The sequence below is a fragment of the Neoarius graeffei genome, chromosome 16 (genome assembly GCF_027579695.1).
Source record: "Neoarius graeffei isolate fNeoGra1 chromosome 16, fNeoGra1.pri, whole genome shotgun sequence".
NCBI lineage: Eukaryota > Metazoa > Chordata > Actinopteri > Siluriformes > Ariidae > Neoarius > Neoarius graeffei.
This window is the reverse complement of record NC_083584.1, coordinates 61,970,125-61,982,753: the sequence shown is the minus strand read 5'-3', so window position 1 is coordinate 61,982,753 and position 12,629 is coordinate 61,970,125. Positions and strand designations below refer to the sequence as shown.

Genomic DNA, 12,629 nt, shown 5'->3' with positions numbered 1-12,629 from the left:
GGCGACCTTTCGCGGTCTTGCTATTGTTGTTGGTCTTAACAACTCCGCCCCCCCGCTGACGTAAGCGGTTCTTTCCTCTGGCCCAACAGAGAGTTGTTGCTAGCCTGGAACCGGTTTTTCTGGCCCCAGAGCCAGTTCTTTGTCAGTGGAAACAGAAAACCCGGTTCCAAACTAAGCACTGGCCCCGAACCAGCTTTGGTGGAAAAGGGGCAATAGACACAGACAACCATTCACACTCACATTCACACCTACGGTCAATTTCTAGTCACCAGTTAACCTAACCTGCATGTCTTTGGACTGTGGGGGAAACCGGAGCACCCGGAGGAAACCCATGCGGACACGGGGAGAACATGCAAACTCCACACAGAAAGGCCCTCGCCGGCCACGGGGCTCGAACCCGGACCTTCTTGCTGACAGCGCTAACCGCTACATCACCGTGCAGCCCTAGACTGTGTGTATGACTGGTAATTACTAACACTGGCTACTAGGCGGTGTGTATGACTGTTGGTACACGTACACACCACAAAAAATCGACTCAATGGGTTTACCATTTTTTCTTAGGTATGGTGCTCCGCTGGGAGCTCCGCTATTATTAAACAGACTATCTGTGTAATGCTTGGCCAGTTCTCTCTCCATTATGATTAATTCTGCTTCCAATTTTTTAACAGTGTTAATGTGCTCTTTTTTCTTTTTGGAAGTTTGCGCAATTATTTTACCTCTAATGTAAGCTTTTGATGCCTCCCAGACCATTGCCACACTGTCTGTACTACCCATGTTGATATCAAAAAACGATGACAGATCTTCAGCCAGTTCATTATGAAAGACCTCATCTTGCAGCATGGAAGTATTCATCCTCCATCTACCTTGCCTGATTCTGTCTGGGTGTATATTTATACAGAGTTCAACAGGTGCATGATCTGACAGTGAAATGCTGTCGATGACAGCATTGATTAGATTCTGAGAGATCAAAATAATATCTATACCTGAAAAGGACCTGTGGCAATGAGAGTAAAAAGAATATTCTCGTTTATTTGGATTAACCAAACGCCATATGTCGATCAAACCATTGTCTCTCATCAACACGTGAATGGCTGCTCTATCCTTAGGTATTACGGTTCAGGAAAATCTGCTTTTATCTAAAGTATTATCCAAAAACTGGTTAAAATCTCCTGCCAAAACCACTTTATCTTGTGCATTCCCCAATATGCTATTAACCTCATGGAAAAAAGATGGCTCGTCTTTATTGGGGGCATAAGTATTACAGAGTGTTAATTCCATGCCGTTTATGATGGTATCAACACAAATAATTCTACCATTCGCATCCCTAAATTCCCTTACCAATGAGAAATTTAACATTTTGTGTACCAAAATAAGAACTCCATTTTTCTTGCTGGAAAAAGAACTATAAAAAACTTGCCCCACCCGATCTCTTTTAAATTGTTTAGCCTCATCATCCTTTAGGTGTATTTCTTGAATAAATGCTATGTCTGTTCGTTGAAGTTTAAGGGTATGAGAGCACCTTCTTCCTTTTCACTGGGTTTCCGCATCCATTTATGTTCCAGGACACTACCTTAACATGAGAATTATTTGCCATTCAGGCCTTATGGAAAACAAATTAAAATATTGAGCATATAAAGGCAATTCCATTTTGTCTGACCTTCTTGAGACATTACCAGAGCTTTTGTACCGCTGAATAATTTCAAAATCAAAATGTCCAGAACTGGCAAGTGAACAAACATGACCAAACTCATCTCATTCATCTCATCTCATTATCTCTAGCCGCTTTATCCTTCTACAGGGTCGCAGGCAAGCTGGAGCCTATCACAACATTAAATGGAAAAATAAATGGTTACAATGATGTTGCATCATCTCTCTCTCATCTCATTATCTGTAGCCGCTTTATCCTGTTCTACAGGGTCGCAGGCGAGCTGGAGCCTATCCCAGCTGACTACGGGAGAAAGGCGGGGTACACCCTGGACAAGTCGCCAGGTCATCACAGGGCTGACACATAGACACAGACAACCATTCACACCTACGGTCAATTTAGAGTCACCAGTTAACCTAACCTGCATGTCTTTGGACTGTGGGGGAAACCGGAGCACCCGGAGGAAACCCACGCGGACACGGGGAGAACATGCAAACTCCACACAGAAAGGCCCTCGCCGGCCACAGGGCTCGAACCCGGACCTTCTTGCTGTGAGGCGACAGCACTAACCACTACACCACCGTGCCGCCCAGTCCAAATACCAAAAAAGAAAAAGAAAAGAAAAAGAAAATCTGACTTGGTCTGTGGAACGTCCAACTCTCCTAGATTCAGATACGCGTAGCTACCCAAAAACCGTCCAGCCACACCATACCTTTCTCAAACTCTCCATTAGTGGTAAATGTCATTGTACATTAGTCGTCACCAATGTCGTCTCTTCCATCGCCCTCCGCCTCCGTCATTTGTTGCTCAATGAACTTGACAGCTTCCGACGCATCTTGAAACTTTCTGTTCCTCCCATTCCATGTGAACTGTAGTGTCGCAGGAAATGCGAGGGTGAACTTCACTTTCTTGGCATGCAGTAGTTGTTTGGCCGTTGTAAAGGCCTTTCTGCTTTCAGCCAGATCCTTTGTCATATCTGGAAAAAGCGAGAGGTTGCATCCGCTCCACGTTGCTCCCCCTTTCTCCCTCGCTGCTTTAAGCACCTTTTCTCTTTCTTGCAGATGAACGTAAGAATCGAATCATTATTAGTCTCGGTGGTTGGTTTTCCTCCAGACGATATCCAGGAGAACGATGTGCCCTTTCAATCTCAAATTCACTGTCAATGTCCATGCCTAAACCCTCAGACAAGATCCTTTCAATGCATGCCTTTAAGTTGTTTCCCTCAGCGCCCTCTTTCAGACCCAGCAGCCTGACATTGTACGGCGGCTTCTGTTTTCCAAATCTTCTACACGACTCCACAGTGTGTCTATACGCCTACGGTGTACCTCGCGGTTGTTGACCAACTGTTGGGTAGTGTCCTCCACTTCGGATATTTGGGTTTCGGCCTTAGTCAGCCGTTCTTGCATGGCGCTTACAGCATTTTTCAGTTCCGTTGTGGTCTCTTTAATAGTTGACACATCCGTAGCCACCGTATTGAGCGTAGAGCTCATTTTACTCACTTCAGCGAAAAGGTTTTCCACGCTAGCATTGTGTTCAGAGCGTTTTGGGCTAGTACCACCAGTGTCCCTGTCAGGCTTTCCACGCGTGTTCATGAAATACTTCGAGGATGAAGCCATAGTCTATATTTGATGGATAAATTGATGAGGAAACTATGAAGCTATTGACGAGTATAACAAATAATTGTAAATGAGGAGATATTGGCGGATAAATTACATTATTTCGGTGACGCTTCTGGACAACTTCTAGTGTGCGGCCATCTTATTCGGCGATCCCACGTGACTCCCCTTTTCGTAATATTTTTAACGGATCGTGAAGTTTTAATTCCAGAAGCAGTTTTGAGAGAGGATTCAACGGCTGGCTTAAAAGAAATCCCCTTTTTCTGTCATTTATTTCTTGCTGTTGTCAATCACCTGTCTGTCTGCAATGACTGCCTGTTATTTGTACGTCTGCTCTCTCTCTCTCTCTCTCTCTCTCACACACACACACACACACACACACACACACACACACACACACACACACTATCAGCTACATTCATCTTCACACACTGCTGAAGATCAGGAGTGCGTTACACTCGTGACTGATCAATTATGGATTAGAGAAAATTCTCTTTGAAGTTTGTTGAGAAACCCGAACACAAGGTTTCCCTCACCGCCCCCCCCCAATCTAAAGCCCCTTGAGCGTTTTTCTGGCCTTCTGTTTGAAGTCTGAACTGAAGTAAACTGTTTTGGAAAGCATCAAGCGCAGCAACACTCGCTTTATATCTTTACATCGTTTATATCCTCTGACTGTTCTATTTATCTGTCCACCTTTATGAGAAATAAAATAAAATTAACCAAAGCAGTAACTCTCTCTCTCTCTCCAGTTCACTGTGCTCAGTATTCAATCTGCCCATCCTTCTCTCTGAAAACCTCCACTCCACTGTGTGTGTGTGTTAACAGGGTCATCTGTTCCTTCTAATGTACTCTCTTATCCAGACAGAACACACACTGTGTGGACATGCAAATATCACAGAGAGAGAGAGAGAGAGAGAGAGACAGAGAGAGAGAGAACAATGCCGTTTACATGGATAAACCAAAGAGCGTTTGTATGCTTACAGGAACAGCTGAACAAAGGATCATTATCACAGTATAAATATCCCATCATGCACTGCTTCAGTGTTCAGGAAATAAACTGGTGCAGTTGGTTCTCAGGTGATGAGGAACCTCTCAGGGCACTCTGAAGGGCAGAGAGGCTCAGCGCATTTTCAGTGGATGAGTTACAGGGGGATTTACGTAGAAGAAAGAAAGCAGAGCGAAGGACCAAAGGAAGGAAAGAAGGAAGGAAGGAAGGAAGGAAGGAAAAGAAAGAAAGGAAGGAAGGAAGGAAGGAAGGAAGGAAGGAAGGAAGGAAGGAAAAGAAAGAAAGAAAGAAAGAAAGAAAGAAAGAAAGAAAGAAAGAAAGAAAGAAAGAAAGAACAAAGGAAGGAAGGAAGGAAGGAAGGAAGGAAGGAAAAGAAAGAAAGACCAAAGGAAGGAAGGAAGGAAGGAAGGAAGGAAGGAAGGAAGGAAGGAAAGAAAGAAAGAAAGAAAGAAAGAAAGAAAGACCAAAGGAAGGAAGGAAAGAAAGAAAGAAAGAAAGAAAGAAAGAAAGAAAGGAAGGAAGGAAGGAAGGAAGGAAGGAAGGAAGGAAAAGAAAGAAAGAAAGAAAGAAAGAAAGAAAGAAAGAAAGAAAGACCAAAGGAAGGAAGGAAAAGAAAGAAAGAAAGAAAGAAAGAAAGAAAGAAAGAAAGAAAGAAAGAAAGAAAGAAAGAAAGAAAGAAGAGGAAACAAAAGAAAGAAAGAAAGAAAGAAAGAAAGAAAGAAAGAAAGAAAGAAAGAAAGAAAGAAAGACCAAAGGAAGGAAGGAAGGAAGGAAGGAAGGAAGGAAGGAAGGAAGGAAGGAAAAGAAAGAAAGAAAGAAAGAAAGAAAGAAAGAAAGAAAGAAAGACCAAAGGAAGGAAGGAAAGAAAGAAAGAAAGAAAGAAAGAAAGAAAGAAAGAAAGAAAGAAAGAAAGACCAAAGTAAGGAAAAAAGGAAGGAAAGGAAAAAAGGAAAGAAAGAAAAAGAAAGCAGAGAGGACTGAAGGAAGGAAGGAAGGAAGGAAGGAAGGAAGGAAAAGAAAGAAAGAAAGAAAGAAAGAAAGAAAGAAAGAAAGAAAGAAAGACCAAAGTAAGGAAGAAAGAAAGAAAGAAAGAAAGAAAGAAAGAAAGAAAGAAAGAAAGACCAAAGGAAGGAAGGAAGGAAGGAAGGAAGGAAAGAAAGAAAGAAAGAAAGAAAGAAAGAAACTGGCAGAGAAAAGAAAGAAAAAAGCAGAGAGAAAGACTGAAGGGAGGAAGGAAAACGAAAGTAAAAAGAAAAAGATACTGGCAGAGAAAAGAAAGAAAGAATGCAGAGAGAAGGACCGATGGAAGGAAGGGAAAAGAAAGAAAGAAACTAGCAGAGAAAAGAAAGAAAAAAGCAGAGAGGACTGAAGGAAGGAAGGAAGGAAGGAAGGAAGGAAGGAAGGAAGGAAGGAAGGAAGGAAGGAAGGAAGGAAGGAAGGAAAACAAAAGAAGAACTACTTTATTTATCACACGCACACTCAAGTACAGTGGAATTCCTGCTCTGCATTTAACCCATCTGAAGCAGTGAACACACACATGCACACACACAAGTGAGCAATGAGCACACACACATACCCCTTTTCCACCAAAGCAGTTCCAGGGCTGGTTCGGGGCCAGTGCTTAGTTTGGAACCGGGTTTTCTGTTTCCACTGACAAAGAACTGGCTCTGGGGCCAGAAAAACCGGTTCCAGGCTAGCAACAACTCTCTGCTGGGCCAGAGGAAAGAACTGCTTACGTCAGTGGGGGGGGGGGGGCGGAGTTGTTAAGACCAACAACAATAGCAAGACCGCGAAAGGTCGCCATTTTTAAGCGATGAGAAGTAGCAGCTGTACAAACGCGAAGTCGTCCATTATTATTATTGTTGTTATTGCTGTTTCTTCTTCTCCGCCTTGTTGTTGCTTCGATGTTCGCGCCAAGGTTTATGCAAACGCAGCGACGTAACTGACGTATACAGCGACGTAACTGACGTATACAGCGACGTAATGACGTGACTCCCCTTAGCACCGCGAGCTATGGAAAAGCAAACTGGCTCTCAGCTGGCTCGCAACCAGCACCAGCACTGGCCCCGAACCAGCCCTGGAACTGATTTGGTGGAAAAGGGTAACACATACCCAGAGCAGTGGGCAGCTATGCTACAGCGCCCAGGGAGCAGTTGGGGGTTCAGTGCCTCGCTCAGTTCAGCCCAGCCTTCAACCCAAGGTAGCCCCATGATCACCTAACCTGCATGTCTTTAGATTGTGTGGGAAACCGGAGCACCCGGAGGAAACCCACATAGACACGGGGAGAACATGCAAACTCCACACAGCCACAGGACTCGAACCCAGGACCTTCTTGCTGTGAGGTGACAGTGCTAACCACTACACCACCATGCTGCCATAAATAAATAAATAAATAAATAACTGATTCTGAGGATTGTGCAATTCCAGTGGGTGCAAGTTTACACGAAGCTGCTGATTGGTCAGCTGCAGTAACACTCAGTGAGTCAGTGATTCTAACTATAGCTTAAAATGATCGAGTTTATTCAGTCAGCTTCAGGAAGCACTTTATCCTGATCAGGGTCACGGAGGATCCGGAGTCCATCCAGGAATGCGGCACTAAGTGTACGTTAAATGTTTTTGTGGAAATAGCAGGAAGAAGTGAGAGAGAGAAGATGTGTGAGGAATAACAACACTGCACTCACCTCTTATAGACTGTACTTACAAAACACAATGAAGAAGGTGTGTGTGTGTGTTTTGAGAGGCTCTGGGGTGTAAATTGAGGGTCGCTGTAGTGCTGTTGTCATAGCAGCCACCCTGCTGGGGAAAAGATACACACACACACACACACACACACACACACACACACTCACCAATGTGTCATGACATCAGCGGAATTCCTCCAACCCAACACACACACACACCATCACAAACTGGCGCCGTCCTCAGCCAATTTCACAACCCTGACACCACACTAACAAAAACAGAAAGAAGGGAGGAGGAGTAAACACGGGAGATCAATCCTTTCATATTAATCTCTATCATTAACATGTCACCTTCAATACCAGAGTATTTTGGACTTAAACTCCTACTGATTGACATTTTCACTTTGGTTAATTGTTTCATTCATTACCCATAATGACGTTCTACCTGCTGATAGTGGTGTCAGTGGGATTTAGGTCTCGCTTTATCTCTACGTGAAGAGAGCGATGCAGCAGCGCTTTAGTCCTTTAGTCTGTCGAGCTCGATCACCTCATCATGTCAGTCAGTCAAAGAGTCCCATATACGTTTTCGTACGTACGTTGGGGAGTGCCTGTTAGACAGCACACTCTGTCTAGGCCGTCGGCATGGTGAGGTAGGGTGGCCAGTTCCTTTCCTCGCCGCCTTTAACTTCCCCAGTGTTTCCACCAGGTCCCCATTCACTGCTGGGTGGACAGGAGGCGAGCCCCAGATCACCATCCAAGGTGGAGGCTTGAACCGGGGACCATTCGCTTAGTGGTCAAGAGCTCTAACCACTTGGCCACTTCGCCTCCCTCATCATGTACACCCCGGCTATTCAATTGGCGGCCCTTGAGCTGGTAATGTCATGAAATGAAATGTCTTTACAACACAAACTCACTGACATTCAGTCATCAGATGGCCTGTGACAGTCATCACAGCCGGCAGGTTCTGAAAAGTTTTGGACTCATGACGTCAGCCACGAGAAATTCCCTCGTTCAAGAGGTCTTGCTCTTTTTATCCTCACAATGTTTGGCAGTACTTACACATGCGGATCATCATTCTCACACATGAATCCGCATGTTATGTGTGAGAATGGGACTTCATCAAGGATCTGCTTTGAGTCCTTTCTTGTTTGCTGTAGTGATGGATAGCTTGACGGACGAAGTGAGGCAAGAGTCACCATGGAACATGATGTTTGCGGATGATATTGTGATATGTGGTGAAAGTAGAAAGGAGGTTGAGTTGGGTTTGGAGAGATGGAGGTATGCGTTGGAACGAAGAGGAATGAAGGTGAGCAGTAGCAAAACAGAATACGTGTGCATCAGTGAGAATGGGGATGAGAGTGGAGTGAAGATGCAAGGAGTAGACGTAAAGAAAGTTGGTGAATTCAAGTACCTGGGGTCAACTGTGCAGGAAAATGGGGGCTGCGATAGTGAGGTGAGAAAGAGAGTGCAGGCAGGGTGGAGCAGTTGGAGAAGGATTTCGGGAGTCATTTGTGAAAGGAAAGTCCCAGCAAAAGTGAAAGGTAAGATGTATAAGACAGTAGTGAGACCAGCTGTGATGTATGGATTGGAGACCGTACCCTTAACGAAGAGACAGGAGGCAAAGTTGGAGGTGGCGGAGTTGAGGATGTTAAGGTTTGCGATGGGAGGTTGGACAGGATAAGGAACGAGCACATCAGAGGGACAGCGCATGTGGAGAGCTTGGGAATTAAGCTAAGAGAGATGAGACTGAGGGTGTATTCAGACCAGGATAGTTCGATAGTTCACTTGCTTTGGTCCGAACCAAATGTTTTTTTTTATTTTTTCATTTTGGTGCGGTTCGCTTTCACACAGTACATTTTAGTAAGCGGACCAAAATCTGTCAACAAAGCCACGCGCCCTGAGGTCGTTCAGCTATTGGTCAGAGACGACACGCGCACAAAGCGTTAAGTTCAAAAGTAGTCATGGAGGCTTTCCGTGCTGTTATTCTTTTTAATGTCATCAAAGTTATATGCTTTTTCCAGTTTTCACAATTGTGCGATTACTATGCTGTTGTACAAGTAATTTATCAACGACGACGACAAAGGGCAAGGCGGCTACGGAGGATAGCGCTGATGAGCGCTCATCATGTTGTGACAGTTCTGGCTCTTCATGCAATAGATGAATTTCTTTTTTGCGTCGCTAGTACCGCCACTTTTTGAAAGAATGTCCCTGATTTTAATGTAGGTCTGACGGAGTTTCTTCACTTTTAGCCGACATTGTTCTGGGGAGCGCGTGAACCCCTTCTCCTTCATTTTCTCACTGAATACAGCAAACACGTCGGCATTTTTGTGTGTTCTCTCCAAAAGCTCAGATATGTGGACATCTGCCCATATATCCACAAGGGTACGCGTTTCTTCCTCGGCCCAATTTTGCCCCCTACTCATTTTTTGTACTCTGTAGTCTAGCCTACCACTGGTCTGAATGACTGAACGACTGTTGTAAGGTTCCCTTGACAACCGAAACAGTGTTTGCACTTTGCGGTGGAGTGTCAAGACTCTGTTTCCCATAATGCTCGACAAACGACGGAAGCTCCCGAGGTACAAAAAAGCAAAACTGTCGGATTAGGTCCGGTCTGCTTTCACACCTCCAAAAGATCCGCACCAGGGTTCCTTTGGTCCGGACCGAGTCCGACCTTGCAGCTCGGTCTCGGTCTGCTTGTTTGGTCCAGACCAGAGTTCGGTGGTTTGTATTCAGACCAACCCAAAAGGTCCGGACCAAGGGAAATTTGGTTCGTTTGGTCGTTTGGTCCGGACCAAACAACGTAGGTGTGAATACGCCCTGAGATGGTACGGGCACATCCTGAGAAGAGATGCAGAGCATGTTGGAAGGAGAATGTTGAGGATGGAGCTGCCAGGCAAACGAAAACGAGGAAGGCCAAAGAGGAGATACATGGATGTGGTGAGGGAGGACATGAAAGTGGCAGGTGTGGTAGAGAAGGATGCGGAAGACAGGGAGCAATGGAGACGAAAGATCCACTGTGGTGACCCCTAATTGGGAGCAGCCAAAAGAAGAAGAAGGAGAAGATTCTCGCACATGAATACTATTAAAACTAATCACCGCGCATCCCTCACTGCCCACAATCCGCACCACTGTATGCGTCTTGCCCTGACCACGTACACACCTGACTTCACTGCTCTTGCTAAATCGGAAAAAAAAAAAGTCATTTCTCTCATTAGATGGCAGTTAGATGTTGGCCGATTTTTGAAATGTCTGATGTAATTTCAATAGAATTACTTTGCCTTGATAAAACACTGCACTGATATGTTGTCATATAATTCCCCAGAGGAAAACATTGCTTCTTACAACAGTTTTATCTTTGTCTTTCAGAAACAAATCAGCTCTTACATTGAGCTCAATCTCTTTCTCTCTCTTTTTCTCTCTCTTTCTTTTTCTCTTAAAGGGGTTTTAGGAGAAAGAAGTCAGAATTCAGTAAGATCTGGCCAACGTCTCATAACGTTACTTCTTAATTTAAACTCCTAAGAAATAGCCTATTGTCAAAGCCCGATTAAGTACAAGTTAAAGCTGTACTGCCTTTCAGATTTTTCAAGTGTCGGTCATAAAAAGAATTTTCCCCGACAGCCAATTATTTTTGTTTAGTGACCAAAAGCTACTGAATTCGAATCACAGACTTCCAATTTGATTCACTTTTTTAAATAGAAAAATTAATGAATCCTCCACTATTATTTCTTGCTTCACCGTGACGCAATCCAAGATACTACATCATGCATCCCGTGGTGGGCTTTCCCCGTTCACGTAAGGCATTGTGGGATACAAATTTGAAACCGGAGAGGACGTGAGTGTGCGAATGAAACGTGAAAGACCAACTACAGTAACGGAAAGCGAGAAGAAAAGACGTTATGTTATATACGAAGGAAAGGAAACACAGGACCAAACTAATAAATATCGGCGCTCAGCGAGCACCTCGGTGTGATCAGCTGTTCGTTTAGCGACAGAATGATGGAACTGTCAGTGCACGCTCAAAGGTAAACCTGTAGATGGCAGTAATGCAACACTGTGGATGCCAGCTGCTGTAAAACCCAAAAGAAGAAGAAGGTAAACCTGCGCATGCGCACACGGACTTCCTCTGTCTGCCTGACTGCACGAAGCGAGCGATTTCATGCACATTATTTGCTTTAATCCCCTCAAATTAAATAACCTCCCAGCCACAGAATGGCTTGGGGTTTTTTCGATATTACAGAAATAAACATATATCACAATCGAAAGGCCATCTACTTTTAAGTCCAACTTAAGATCTTAAAATACTCTTCTGCTATTCTTTTGCTTCTAAAGGGATTTTAGGAGAAACGGATCAGAATTCAGTAAGATCTTATTTATTTCTGTGAGACAAAGACAAGACTGTTGTAAGCAGTAATATTTTCCTCTGGGTCATTCCACCCTATGCACTTGTCTTTTTGTTTTTTGCTGGTACAGTTGTGTGCAATTGAGTCTTAGTTAAATGAGTGAAACTGTAAATGTGATATAACTCACCTGGACTGATTTCCTAACATGCCATTTGAATGTAGAAAGGCTTAAAAACAATACAAAGCACTGACATTTTTATGCAGTTACAAAACGCAATATATATGTAAAAACTCCTATGTTGCTGTTGTACTTTACTGTATCTGTAGCTGATAATGTGATTACTCATATTTCAAGCGGTATTTCTCAGGCCCCTCATTTGGGATCCTTTTCATGAACTGGCCCTCATTACGAACTAATTGAATAGCCCTGACGTACAAACTCTCCTCAAACAGGTCAGCTGCCAAAGCTTCGACTTTCATGCCAAAAGTGCTCTCAACACCATCGCGCTCGTCATCTCATACATCGCTAACTAACCTCTACCATTATTAGTGCTGTATTGAGTCTAACGTTTGCTCCAATGTTGCCCCATGTCTGCGCTGTGGATCTCATTAATATGATGTTGAATGTGACGGGGCGGCACGGTGGTGTAGTGATTAGCACTGTCGCCTCACAGCAAGAGGGTCTGGGTTCGAGCCCCATGGCCGGCAAGGGCCTTTCTGTGCAGAGTTTGCGTGTTCTCCCCGTGTCCGCGTGGGTTTCCTCCGGGTGCTCCGGTTTCCCCCACAGTCCAAAGACATGCAGGTTAGGTTAACTGGTGACTCTAAATTGACCGTAGGTGTGAATGTGAGTGTGAATGGTTGTCTGTGTCTCTGTGTCAGCCCTGTGATGACCTGGCGACTTGTCCAGGGTGTAACCCGCCTTTCGCCTGTAGTCAGCTGGGATAGGCTCCAGCTTGCCTGTGACCCTGTAGAACAGGATAAAGTGGCTAGAGATAATGAGATGAGATGAATGTAACGGGAAAGTGGGGAGTGAAAAAAGAAGCTCAAAGAATATTATTCTCTCTTTCAGCTCCGTTACACACAGAAAACACTATTTTATGAGTTTTTTCCTCATAATTCTGTGACTTTATAATTTTGGAATTGCAGAGTTTTTTCCAAGCAAATTTACGACTTTATAATCTCAGAGAATATCCGAGCTTTTTCTCATAAATTCCCGACTTTAAACTAAGAAATCCAGGGGTTTTTGTTTCTTGGAAAATTACCCCCTCCATCAGCTCTCTCTCTATATTTTTACCTACAATGGCACTTATACACTGTCGTACTTATCACTTCCTATGTTAC

The 12,629-nt window shown here is 44.1% G+C and overlaps 1 protein-coding gene across 2 annotated transcripts in view; it reads right to left on the bottom strand.

The window, feature by feature from the left end:
- Nucleotides 1–12,629, bottom strand: part of tiam1b (TIAM Rac1 associated GEF 1b) — a 119,627-nt gene that overhangs the window by 95,899 nt on the left and 11,099 nt on the right. Inside the window, exon 2 of one of the 2 annotated variants that reach the window (XM_060943337.1) lies at nucleotides 6,949–7,060. The gene's annotated coding sequence lies outside the window, so the exon portion shown is untranslated. The remainder of the gene's footprint in view (nucleotides 1–6,948; nucleotides 7,061–12,629) is intronic. The other variant, XM_060943338.1, reaches the window with a different exon arrangement.